Source organism: Lagenorhynchus albirostris, chromosome 8, assembly GCF_949774975.1.
Source record: "Lagenorhynchus albirostris chromosome 8, mLagAlb1.1, whole genome shotgun sequence".
In the NCBI taxonomy this organism is placed as follows: Eukaryota; Metazoa; Chordata; class Mammalia; order Artiodactyla; family Delphinidae; genus Lagenorhynchus; species Lagenorhynchus albirostris.
In genome coordinates this window covers 51868586-51882944 of record NC_083102.1, presented here as the reverse complement: position 1 = coordinate 51882944, position 14359 = coordinate 51868586, and positions in this window count along the sequence as shown.

The following is a 14359-nucleotide window of genomic DNA, read 5'->3' as shown; positions in this document are numbered from 1 at the left end:
CCGGAGGCCACATGAAGAAAGAGTGTCAAGCAGGAAGAAGTGATCACTAGGAGAAGAGCGTCCCTTAAGCTCAATTCATAAAGGCTCAAAACTGACCACTGGATTTGGCAACATGGAAATCACTGGTAACCCTCATAACCCTAATCGCTGTACCTCTGAGAATAAAAAAACGTGGCGTGTGCTTAATAAATATTTATTGAATAAATGTAGATATATACTACAATTCTGAAGTGTTTTTGATTTCAGTAGTTGAGCCTCTTAAAAATACAGAATATAAAAGTTATTATATTTCTCTGATTAAGCAAGACAAAGGCACAAAGGAAAAAAAATCTATACAAGTTGCCTAACTGCTAGAGATACTCAAGATTTTTCATACATGATTGAAAACAATCTTTTAATGCTGAATGTTATGTTTATTTAAGTAATTTTTTTGTTAAAAATAAATAAAAGCAAAACTCACTTGAGAGCCTGCAGGAGATAGTAATGTATAGGACTAACATAAAAACATTAGCTTCTAAAAGAGCTACAGAAGGAAGCATCCTGCCTCCAGGATGTCTAAGTAACCAGCGGTCACAGGGTAGACTTTCCAGATACCAGCTTAGAAATTGGCTTATTTTTTCAGATCTGTTCCTGTGGTTTTAATTAAGCTAAAGATCATATCAGAGTTTATGCTTGATAAAAGTTACCACATTTTCAACAGCTCTCTAGATTTCTAAATAACATGTAGAAGACATTAAAATGTTATGGTTTACTTTATGTCATTTCATTCAGTGAAGAAGTTTAACACCAATAATAGGAGATGATGGGGAAATGGGAGAAGTGGAGAATGAGTACAAAATACTAGATCTGAAAACCCGTGATGATTTTTCTAAAATATCTTCACACTTGTCTAAATATATTAAGTAATCTGAAAATAGGAATTGATATTTATGCAGTATCTATTCATTTTTAAAATATTTTTAAATTTTTAAATTAATTTTTACTGGAGTATAGTTGATTTACAGTGTTGTGTTAATTTCTGCCATAGAGCAAAGTGAATCAGTTATACATATACATATATTCACTCCTTTTTACATTCTATTCCCATATAGGTCATTACAGAGTATTGAGTAGGGTTCCCTGTGCTATACAGTATGTTCTTTTTAGTTATTTAGTTTATATATAGTAGTGTGTATATGTCAATTCCAATCTCCCAATTTATCCCTCCCCCCTCCTTTCCCCCTTGGTAACCATGAATTTGTTTTCTACATCTGTGGGTAGTATCTATCCACTTACAAGCATTTGAAAACATACTCTACAGGGAACATTAAAAAAATACAAGAAATGATCAACTTATAGCCACCTGATTTTCAAATAATAAATTGTACAGCTCACATTTGTATAAATAGTTTGATTTTAACTAACATTTTCTGAGCATCTTATATGGGACAGAAATTAAAAACAAGGAGGCATATAACACCTTCCTTCTTTATGAATTTTTAAACCTAGAGATTGTTTTCTCCCTTAATCCAAGGTAAGAACAGGTTGGTTGAAATTGTTGATTAAAGTGAAGGAAAGTTAAGCAAGTCAACTTTGGAGGTCAGAAAGCCCTTTCATGATTTCCCTGCAGACAGGACAAGAACAGCATAACATTTTGTGATCTAAAGAGTTAAGAAAATGAAAAAGAAACACAATGCATAAGGGGTAACTGGGTTGACTGGAATATGGACTGGGTATTAGAATTATTCATAATTATTAGGAAATCAATGTTAATTTTGGTACATATGACAATGGTATTATGGTTATATTAGAAAATGTTCTTATTGTGTACAGATGGGTAATAACACATTAAGGAGCAAAATGCCATGATATTATTTATTTACACCACTTCAGAAAAATTAAAAAAGAGAGAGAAGTGAATTGAAAGGGTATCAGCCACTTCTGCCTAATTCAAATGCTTGTCTGCTGTGGAACTTTGATCCATAAAATTAAAGGAATCTTTATCTCTGTCTCCCCAGGCAATGTGTACTCAACTTCTGAGACCCAAAAGGGCAGATTGGAATTATAATTCAACTAGGAATTAGATGTTTTTAAGTTCCTATCCATACTGAACAGAACCCAATATATAACCTGTCATATAACCCGATTTTTCTCCCATTTACATTGGCCTTCTTTTTGTTTTGCCTTTTACTCCCTCCCTTACCTCTTTTTTAAAAATTTCTAATTTTTCTGGATCTCTATTTTTGAGGACTATATACTATAAGAGCATAACACAGATATTTTGAAAATTTAATCTATTTTATTTGGAGAATTTAATCCATTTAAACTGATTGAGATTGTGATTAATGATATATTTGGATTTATTTCAAATATGTTATTTGGTTCTTTTTGTTTATGTTACTTTGTAATACTCCTTTTTCCCCTTTCTTGCCCTCTGCTGGATTGATGGACTATTTCCTCTCATTCCACTTTTTCCTTCTCCTACTTTGAAAATGATAGTCTATTGGTGTCCTTATTATAGTCAGTATCCTAGAGTTTGCAACATGTGTATTTAACTTTTAAAAAGTTTAAAGATAATCAACGTCTTTACTCTCCTTCTAAATAACACAAAGACCAATAATGTTTTTATGCCAGCTGCCACTCCCTTCTCCTTATAAGGTCTTGTTGCTTGATTTATTCATGCTGCTTAGTTATGTACTGTCTCTCACCTCCACGCCCACTCTGCTCTGTGCTGAGACTACAAACTGTATTTCCCAGACCTTCTTGCCCACTGACTTCCTATGGTGTTATTAGGAGGGACACAAAAGGGAGGTGAAAGATAAGAGGAGAGGAGAAAAGCATTCCTTCCAATTTTCCAGCTCTAGTCAGCATTGCCCATCAATAACTTTGTTGGTTCAGCTCTCAGCCTTTTTCAGAACTCCCAATACCAGCCTAGGCAGTCTCCCTCAGAGCAGCTAGCAGCCTCCAGGGGCATCCCTCTGAGAAGCCCAAACTGCAGCTGACTACTAAGAGTGGAAATGCCACGCGGATTCTAAAATAAATATAATGTTACAGTGACACCTCGTGGATACTGGCAGGAGAACCCTGACCTAAGCATCAGTGAAATGTAATATGAGATATACTGTACAAACACCAAAGATATTAGGTATTTGGGAACTTTAAAAAAAAAAAAAGGTGTCTTAGTTAAGCTAGAAAAAATGAATAACAAACAAACATAAGACAACAGAGAATATAAATCGGTGAAATCACTTTTATATTCCTTGTGCTACAGCATTAGATCATTCCTTTTTTTTAAATTCAATTTAACTGCTCTATTCCATAATATGAATGTACTGCGACTTCTTTATCCATTCTCTTGCTATTTAATTTGTTTTCAGCTAGTATTTTTCTGTTACAAAAAAGATTTTGTTAAACATCATTGTTGTCTCCTTGTGTACATGTGGGAGAGTTTCTTCAAACTATGTACCTATAAGATGAATTTCTGGAACTTAGAATTCTGCAATTTCTAGTAAAGTTGAAAATGTGAATATTCTAAGTTCTAGATCATTCCTTAAGACTAGCTTTCTCCAGTTCACTTTACTGTCATTTTAAATTTCCCAAGTTTAAAGACCGCATTTTTTTTCAAATAACATTGATCCTCACCTTTTCTCAGAATTAAAGTGTTTTTCCTATTCATGATCTATGTTTTCTAGTTATACTCTGTGGATTTATACAATTTTTATTAAAATCTTCAACTTGTCAATCAGAAAAACTGAACTTCTGTAAACTAACTGTTTTTGTGTGAGATGATGAAATTAGCACTGATATAATCATAGTACATCCATAAATTTTTCTAAATTTTCCCTTTTTAAAATAAAATTCTGGCCCACCAGAGCAACAGTCAGCTCTACCCACCACCAGTCCCTCCCATCAGGAAACTTGCACAAGCCTCTTAGACAGCCTCATCCACCAGAGGGCAGACAGCAGAAGCAGGAAGAACTACAATCCTGCAGTCTGTGGAACAAAAACCACATTCACAGAAAGATAGACAAGATGAGAAGGCAGAGGGTTATGTACCAGATGAAGGAACAAGAAAAAAAAACCCAGAAAAACAACTAAACGAAGTGGAGATAGGCAACCTTCCAGTAAAAGAATTCAGAATAATGATAGTGAAGATGATCCAGGACCTCGGAAAAAGAATGGAGGCAAAGATCAAGAAGATGCAAGAAATGTTTAAAAAAGACCTAGAAGAATTAAAGAACAAACAAACAAAGATGAACAATACAATAACTGAAAGTAAAACTACACTACAAGGAATCAATAGCAGAATAACTGAGGTAGAAGAACGGATAAGTGACCTGGAAGACAGAATGGTGGAATTCACTGCTGTGGTACAGAAAAAGGAAAAAGAATGAAAAGAAATGAAGACAGCCTAAGACACCTCTGGGACAACATTAAATGCAACAACATTCACATTATAGGGGTCCCAGAAGGAGAAGAGAGAGAGAAAGGACCAGAGAAAATATTTGAAGAGATTACAGTCGAAAACTTCCCTAACATGGGAAAGGATGTTTATTCATGCTGCTTAGTTATGTACAGTCTCTCACCTCCAAGCCCACTCTGCTCTGTGCTGAGACTATACACTGTATTTCCCAGACCTTCTTGCCCACTGACTTCCTATAGTGTTATTAGTAGGGACACAAAAGGGAGGTGAAAGATAAGAGGAAGGGGGAAAAGCATTCCTTCCAATTTTCCAGCTCTAGTCAGCATTGCCCATCAACAACTTTGTTGGTTCAGCTCTCAGCCTTTTTCAGAACTCCACCCAAGTCCAGCAAGTGCAGTAAGTCCCATACAGCATAAATCCAAGGAGAAACATGCCAAGACACATAGTAATCAAATTGACAAAAATTAAAGACAAAGAAAAATTATTGAAAGCAGCAAGGGAAAAACGACAAATAAAATACAAGGGAACTCCCATAAGGTTAACAGCTGATTTCTCAGCAGAAACTTTACAAACCAGAAGGGAGTGGCATGATATACTGAAAGTGATGAAAGGGAAGAACCTACAACTAAGATTACTCTACCTGGCAAGGATCTCATTCACATTCAATGGAGAAATCAAAAGCTTTACAGACAAGCAAAAGCTAAGAGAATTCATCACCTCCAAACCAGCTCTACAAAACATGCTAAAGGAACTTCTCTAAGTGGGAAACACAAGAGGAGAAAAGGACCTACAATAACAAACCCAAAACAATTCAGAAAATGGTCATAGGAACATACTTATCAATAATTACCTTAAACATGAATGGATTAAATGCTCCAACCAAAAGACACAGGCTTGCTGAATGGATACAAAAACAAGACCCATATATGTGCTGTCTACAAGAGACCCACTTCAGACCTAGGGACACATACAGACTGAAAGTGAGGGGATAGAAAAAGATATTCCATGCAAATGGAAATCAAAAGAAAGCTGGAGTAGCAATATTCGTATCAGATAAAATAGATTTTAAAATAAAGAATGTTACGAGAGACAAGGAAGGACACTACATAATGATCAAGGGATCAATCCAAGAAGAAGATATAACAATTATAAATATATATGCACCCTGGGGCTTCCCTGGTGGCGCAGTGGTTGAGAGTCCGCCTGCCAGTGCGGGAGACGTGGGTTTGTGCCCCGGTCTGGGAAGATCCCACATGCCGTGGAGCAGCTAGGCCCATGAGCCATGGCTGCTGAGCCTGCGCGTCCAGAGCCTGTGCTCCGCAATGGAAGAGGCCACAACAGGGAGAGGCCCACGTAGCGCAAAAAAAAAAAAAAAAAAAAATATATATATATATATATATATATATATATATGCACCCAACATAGGAGAACCTCAATACATAAGGCAACTAATAATGGCTATAAAAGAAGAAATCGACAGTAACACAATAATAGTGGGGAACTTTAACACCTCACTTACACCAAGGGACATATCATCCAAAATGAAAATAAATAACGAAACAGAAGCTTTAAATGACACAACAGACCAGATAGAATTAATTGATATTTACAGGACATTCCATCAAAAAACAGCAGATTACACTTTCTTCTCAAGTGCGCATGGGACATTGTAGTGGAATAACTGAGGACATTGAAAGGAGACGTGACCCATGAGCCCCCCCTTGGCAAACCGGGGGGCTGGCGAATAAGCCAGGACTGCAGGCAGTCCTGGATACTTTGGGCACTGATCCATGAAATGACCTCAGTATAATCAGAACACAAGGAAACGTCCTTGTGCTACTTTAGTATAATCAGAATGATGGGAACACAAGGAGATGTCCTTGTGTTGCTTCTGAGCTCAAGAACGAAGCAAGGCATGTCTTCAAGAAAGCCCACTGTTGCTTGTCTAATCAATAAAAGCATATGTTGCTGCTTTGGCATTTCTGAAATGTTAAAATTTTAAGTCTTAAGATGTAAACATAGATAATGCTTAAATAAAAGCTACCACAGCAGGACAGACGGCACTGTTTTGCCTGAGCAAGCGGCAGCCCTCTACTGCTGTGTTTCGGCAAAATTCACCTTGTGTGATGAGCTTACTTTCGGCCCTGTCATAAGAAAACTACAACATTGATAAATCACAACGTGGGTCACAAATCAAGCCTCAGTAAATGTAAGAAAATTGAAATCATATCAAGCATCTTTTCTGACCACAACGCTATGAGATTAGAAATCAATTACAGGGAAAAAAACATAAAAAACACAAACACATGGAGGCTAAACAATACATTACTAATTAACCAAGAGATCACTGAAGAAATCAAGGAGGAAATCAGAAAATACCTAGAGACAAATGACAATGAAAACACGATGATCCAAAACCTATGGGATGCAGCAAAAGCAGTTCAAATAGAGAAGTTGATAGCTATACAAGCCTACCCCAAGAAACAAGAAAAATCTCAAATAAACAATCTAACCTTACACCTAAAGGAACTAGAGAAAGAACAAACAAAACCCAAAGTTAGCAGAAGGAAAGAAATCATAAAGATCAGAGCAGAAATAAATGAATAAGAAATGAAGGAAACAATAGCAAAGATCAATAAAACTAAAAGCTGGTTCTTTGAGAAGATAAATAAAATTGATAAACCATAAGCCAGACTCATCAAGAAAAAGAGGGAGAGGACTCAAATCAATAAAATTAGAAATGAAAAAGAAGTAACAACACACACTGCAGAAATACAAAGCTTCCTAAGAGACTACTACAAGCAACTCTTTGCCAATAAAATGGAAAACCTGGAAGAAATGGACAAATTCTTAGAAAAGTATAACCTTCCAAGACTGAACCAGGAAGAAAGAGAAAATATGAAAAGACCAATCACAGGTAATGACATTGAAACTGTGATTAAAAATCTTCCAACAAACAAAAGTCCAAGTCCAGGACCACATGGCTTCACAGGTGAATTATATCAAACAGTTAGAGAAGAGCTAACACCCATCCTTCTCAAACTATTCCAAAAAACTGCAGAGGAAGGAACACTCCCAAACTCATTCTATGAGGCCAACATCACCCTGATACCAAAAGCAGACAAAGATACTACAAAGAAAGAAAATTACAGACCAATATCAATGATGAATATAGATGCAAAAGTCCTCAACAAAATACTAGCAAACAGAATCCAACTACACATTAAAAGGATCATACACCACAATCAACTGGGATTTATCCCAGGGATACAAGGATTCTTCAATATACACAAATCAGTCAATGTGATACACCATATTAACAAATTGAAGAAGAAAAACCATATGATCATCTCAATAGATGCAGAAAAAGCTTTTGAAAACATTCAACACCCATTTATGATAAAAACTCTCCAGAAAGTAGGCATTAAGGGAACCTACCTCAACATTATAAAGGCCATATACGACAAACCCACAGGAAACATCATTCTCAATGGTGAAAAACTGAAAGCATTTCCTCTAAGATAAGGAACAAGACAAAGACGTTCCCTCTCACCACAATTATTCACCATAGTTTTAGAAGTCCTAGCCATGGCAATCAGAGAACAAAAAGAAATAAAAGGAATAAAATTGGAAAAGAAGAAGTGAAACTGTCACTGTTTGCAGATGACATGACACTATACATACAGAATCCTAAAGATGCCACCAGAAAGCCACTAGAGCTTATCAATGAATTTGGTAAAGTTGCAGGATACAAAATTAATGCACAGAAATTTCTTGCATACCTATACACTAATGATGAAAAATCTGAAAGAGAAATTAAGGAAACACTCCCATTTAACACTGCAACAAAAGGAAGAAAATACCTAGGAATAAAACTACCTAGGGAGACAAAAGACCTGTATGCAGAAAACTATAAGACACTGATGAAAGAAATTAAAGATGATACAACCAGATGGAGGGATATACCATGTTCTTGGAATGGAAGAATCAATATTGTGAAAATGACTATACTACCCAAAACAATCTACAGATTCAATGAAATCCCTATAAAATTACCAATGGCATTTTTTACAGAACTAGAACAAAAAATCTTAAAATTTATATGGAGATACAGAAGACCCCGAATAGCCAAAGCAGTCTTGAGGGAAAAAAATGGAGCTGGAGGAATCAGACTCTCTGACTTCAGACTATACTACAAAGCTACAGTAATCAAGACAATATGGTACTGGCACAAAAACAGAAACATAGATCAATGGAACAAGATAGAAAGCCCAGAGATAAACCCACGCACCTATGGTGAACTAATCTATGACAAAGGAGGCAGGGATATACAATGGAGAAGACAGTCTCTTCAGTAAGTGGTGCTGGGAAAACTGGACAGCTACATATAAAAGAATGAAATTAGAACACTCCCTAACACCATACACAAAAATAAACTCAAAATGGATTAGAGACCTAAATGTAAGACCAGACACTATAAAACTCTTAGAGGAAAACATAGGGAGAACACTCTTTGACATAAATCACAGCAAGATCTTTTTTGATCCACCTCCTAGAGTCATGGAAATAAAAACAAAAATAAACAAATGGGACCTAATGAAACTTAAAAGTTTTTGCACGGCAAAGGAAACCATAAAAAAGACGAAAAGACAACCCTCAGAATGGGAGAAAATATTTTCAAATGAATCAACGGACAAAGCATTAATCTCCAAAATATATAAACAGCTCATGCAGCTCAATATTAAAAAAATAAACAACCCAATCCAAAAATGGGCAGAAGACCTAAATAGACATTTCTCCAAAGAAGACATACATATGGCCAAGAAGCACATGAAAAGCTGCTCAGCATCACTAATTATTAGAGAGATGCAAATCAAAACTACAATGAGGTATCACCTCACACAAGTTAGAATGGGCATCATCAGAAAATCTACAAACAACAAATGCTGGAGAGGGTGTGGAGAAAAGGGAACCCTCTTGCACTGCTGGTGGGAATGTAAATTGATACAGCCACTATGGAGAACAGTATGGAGGTTCCTTAAAAAACTAAAAATAGAATTACCATATGATCCAGCAATCCCACTACTGGGCATATACCCAGAGAAAACCATAATTCAAAAAGACACATTTACCCCAGTGTTCATTGCAGCACTATTTCCAAGAGCCAGGTCATGGAAGCAACCTAAATGCCCATCGACAGACGAATGGATAAAGCAGATGTGGTACATATATACAATGGAATATTACTCAGCCATAAAAAGTAACGAAATTGGGTCATTTGTTGAGACGTGGATGGTACTAGAGCTGTCATACAGAGTGAAGTAAGTCAGAAAGAGAAAAACAAATATCGTATATTAACGCGTATATGTGGAACCTAGAAAAATAGTACAGATGAATCGGTTTGCAGGGCAGAAATTGAGACACAGATGTAGAGAACAAACGCATGGACACCAAGGGGGTAAAGCCGCAGGGGGGTGGGGCTGGTGGTGTGATGAATTGGGCGATTGGGATTGACATGTGTACACTGATGTGTATAAAATTGATGACTAATAACAACCTGCTGTATAAAAAATTTTTTTAATTAAATAAATAAATAAAATTCTGGTTTTTAATAACCTTCTATTACTATTTGTGATGTGTGTGCCAACTACCATTTTAACAGAATTAAATCACTTTTTAAATTCTTTATTTTTTTATACAGCAGGCTCTTATTAGTCATCCATTTTATACACATCAGTGTATACATGTCAATCCCAATCTACCAATTCATCACACCACAACCCCCACCTGTCGCTGCTTTCCCTCCTGGGTGTCCCTGTTTGTTCTCTACATCTGTGTCTCAATTCATGTTTTAAAATTAAATTAATATGGAAAGAAATTTAGTAGACTAACATATTAGAAATCAAGAGACTTAGTTTGCAGCCCTAAATTCAAGTGTAGCCTTCCTATTTATTAGAGACCAGGGGGAAATTACTTCAGTTTAATTAGCCTGAATATAATCATCTGTAAGATGGGAATTAAAAACACGACTCACAAATCTTAAAATATTGACTAGGAAAATGAACAGAAAATATGTATTATAAAGTATTATACAGATACAAGGAGTCGAAAAACATGTATGTATTATGTTTAGTATCTTTATTCATGAGTCTACTTATTTTTGAATTTTGTCTGAAAGAAATTTAAAGTAGCCCATTGCATGCATCTGGCAAACAATGATTACTGAGGGTCTAGTTTTTGCAAGATACTTTGAGAAGATGAATAATTTCCAGTGATCGCCTTTGAAGTTTTATAATTTTTTTGAGGATTCACATACACTTAATAAGCTAAATTACAAAAAAAGAGATTTAACTAATCCTTAGGTGTCATCACGGAAGACGAGTTCACCTGAGTTTGGGGTAGAACATAGATGAGGAGGGACATTTATTGATGGAAAAATGGTGTGAACAAAGCAATACTTTGATTTTCCCTGTCTCAGTATTTACTGTTAATAAACATTATTATTAACGTTTGGCTCCTAACTATATGATCCTTTAGCATACTGTTTTTGTTCTTAACTATAACTTTTGGCTCCTATTTAATTGAGGATGCATGTTCAATTAGACTTGGTCAATGATTTTTTTCTTCTCTTTTTCTTCTAGTCTTGCATTGTTTTTATCATATTGCCTTTCTTTAAAAATGAACTGCATAGCATCTCATTTTTTTCCATGTTTTGCAATAGTTTGTATAAAGTGTGAATAATCTGTTATTTGAAGATTTAGTGAAACGTCATTTGAGGATGGCAGAATTTTGCAATATCATTAATTTTTCTTTTGTGATAATTCCTCTATTCAAATTTTCTACCTCTTCTTCAGTCTATTTTGCCTAAATGTATTTCTTAAAAATTATCTGGATTTCTAGTTTTTCAAATTTATTGTTAGCATAGCTGCAATAATGCTGTACAATAAACCACTCCAAACTTAGTGATATAGGCAACATTTAATCCAGCTCACACACCTGTAAGACAGTTGGACACTGGCTGATCTCTGGGCTCGGCTGGGCTTGGCTCCATATCTGAGGGTATGTCTCATAACCTTCTTGGACCAACTGGCTACCCAAGATGTTGTTCCCATGGTGATGGCAAAAGTACAAGTTGGATAAGTGGAAATAGGTGATGCCTCTTAAGGCCCAGATTCAGGACTGGAACACTGTCAGTTCTTGCTCATCAACCTAAGTAAGTCACATGGTCCAGCCCTGTATCAAGAATGGAGGTGGATATACTCTACTTTACCAGGAGGAACTGCAAATTTACGTGACAAAGCTTACTGGTTTAAGAAGGGGTAAAGAATTAAGAACAATTATACAATCCACCATAAATTGTGTTAAAATGTATATTCCTCTTTTTTGCAGGGGGGGCTCCCATCGCTCTCTCCTCTTTGGTAAATCACACCCAAGAGTTTTCTACAATATTAGATTCCTTAAATAACTGACTTCTGATTTTATTAATGAATTCAAATTAATTTTTTGGTTTGTTTTATCTTTGTGGTCTATTGCATGGTCAATTTTCAAAGATATTCTATGTTGAAAAGAATGTGCATTCCTGTTTGCTGAGTGCACAGTAGTCTGTGTATTAGATTCTGCTTGTTGATGACGTCAGTCTAGCCTTCTCTATTCTTATTTTCTGCCTAATTGATCTTTTACTGTCTGTGAGAGATGTGTAAAAACTGCCAGCAGGCTGTACTAGTCCATTCCTCCTTGTAGCTCTATCTGTTTTGTTTCATGAAATCTGAGACTGTACTGTTCCTGCGTAAAAGTTAATGACTACTAGGCATTCTTGGTAATCTGGGGTGTTTTTTTCCAATGTGAAATAGCATTCTTTAGACCTTTTATCTTGGGAGGTAAGTGAGAACATAAGCTGGTTTTTACTCAGAGGCACTAACTAGTGCTCTTGGGTATCCGTACTGAAAGCTGTGCAGGGTATGGAGGCCTAAGAGATGCCAAACATGGCCTAGAGAATCAAGTGGAAGAAACCTTTCAAACCACATAGAAAAAAGAAAAAAAAAAAAAAAGGAGAGAGAGACACACACAAATTCATGAAGGAAAATATTAGAGAATTAGAGCGTAAATCCATGTAATATGCAAACAAACATTCCAGAAACAAAAGAAGGAACAGGTTATAATTAAAGAAATAATAGAAGAATTTTTCCCAGGGCTGAAGGAAGACCTCGACAAGATCCAGGAAGGACTGATTTAACGCATATATACACTATGGAGAACAGTATGGAGGTTCCTTAAAAAACTAAAAATAGAGCTACCATATGATCCAGCAATCACACTCCTGGGCATATATACGGAAAAGACAAAAAACTCTAATTCTAAAAGATACATGCACCCCAATGTTCACAGCAGCACTGTTTAAAATAGCCCAGACATGGAAGCAACCTAAATGTGCATTGACAGATAAATGGATAAAGAAGATGTGATATATACATATAGATATATAGATATAGATATAAAATGGAATATTACTGTTATAAGAAAGAATGAAAAATAATGCCATTTGCAGCAACATGGATGGACCTAGAGATTATCATACTAAATGAAGTAAGCCAGACAAAGAATGACAAATAGCATATGATATCACTTATATGTGGAATGTAAAAAAATGATACAAATGAACTTATTTACAAAACAGAAAGAGACTCATAGACATAGAAAACAAATTAATGGTTACCAAAGGGTAAGGGTGGGATAGGGATAAATTAGGAATTTGGGATTAACAGTTACACACTACTATATATAAAATAGATAAACAACAAGGACCTACTGTAGAGCACAGGAAATTATATTCAGTATCTTTTAATAACCTATAACAAAAGAATTTGAAAAAGAATATATAAATATCAATACCTATATATGTGTGTATATATATATAGCTGAATCACTTTGCTGTACACCTGAAACACTGTAAATCAACTACACTTCAATAAAAAATAAATAAAAATAAAGTATATACACACACACACATATGTATGTATATACACACTTCATGGTACATTCTACAAATTCCTAAACTCCAAGGAATAAGGGAAAATCTTATAAGCATTCAGAAAGGAGAAACGAGTTGCCTATTGATAAGATTGGCAATGAACATCTCATCTGCAATGTTAGAAGACAGATCGGCATCCAAAGACCGGTGAGAGAAAAGTCCTGGAGCCCAACTATCCCATGTCACACATATCAATAGATTTGTGGCCATGCAAGGATTCAGAAAATATATCTGATTTAAGGAAAGACTCAAGGAAAGATTGCCAACAATAAATGAATGTGAATAGAATAGTTAAAATACGGGCCTATGAAGAAGAGAGGAAGAGAGTGGTAAGCAATGTACTTTGCAATGTAACTGAACTTAAATTTAAATGACTAATGATAAACTGGGGATACAAAAAAATAAGTAAAAATAGGGAGCATTGCAATATAAAATTAAAATTATAATAAATTTATTAAATAAATACAGTTCAATAAAATTAAAATTTTAGTCTCTCATTTCACACGCTCAATAGCCACATGTGATTATTGAGTATGGTATTGTATGACACAGATACAGAATATTTCCAGCACGGCAAAAAGTTCTATTGAACAGCTGTGGTTCCAATTCATTATTACCCACAATGTGCCAGGAACTGGTTAAACACTTTACATGCGAGCACTAAAACATCAGTGATGTAAGTTTTACTATTCCTTTAAAATACTATAGTTACACGATTAAGCAGGCTTTTACTCTGGGCAGTTAGAGAAAAGGGGTGTCTTTTACTCCCAAGTGAAGATTCTAGTCTTCAAATTCTTTCCCATCCATCTTAAGAAAATAGAAATAATACTTCTTAGTTATATATGTTGTTATAAACAATCATTTCCACATACTTGGAGATCTGAGTTCTCTCTAAGGCAGAGATTTTTAAATCATGAAGTGACACACTC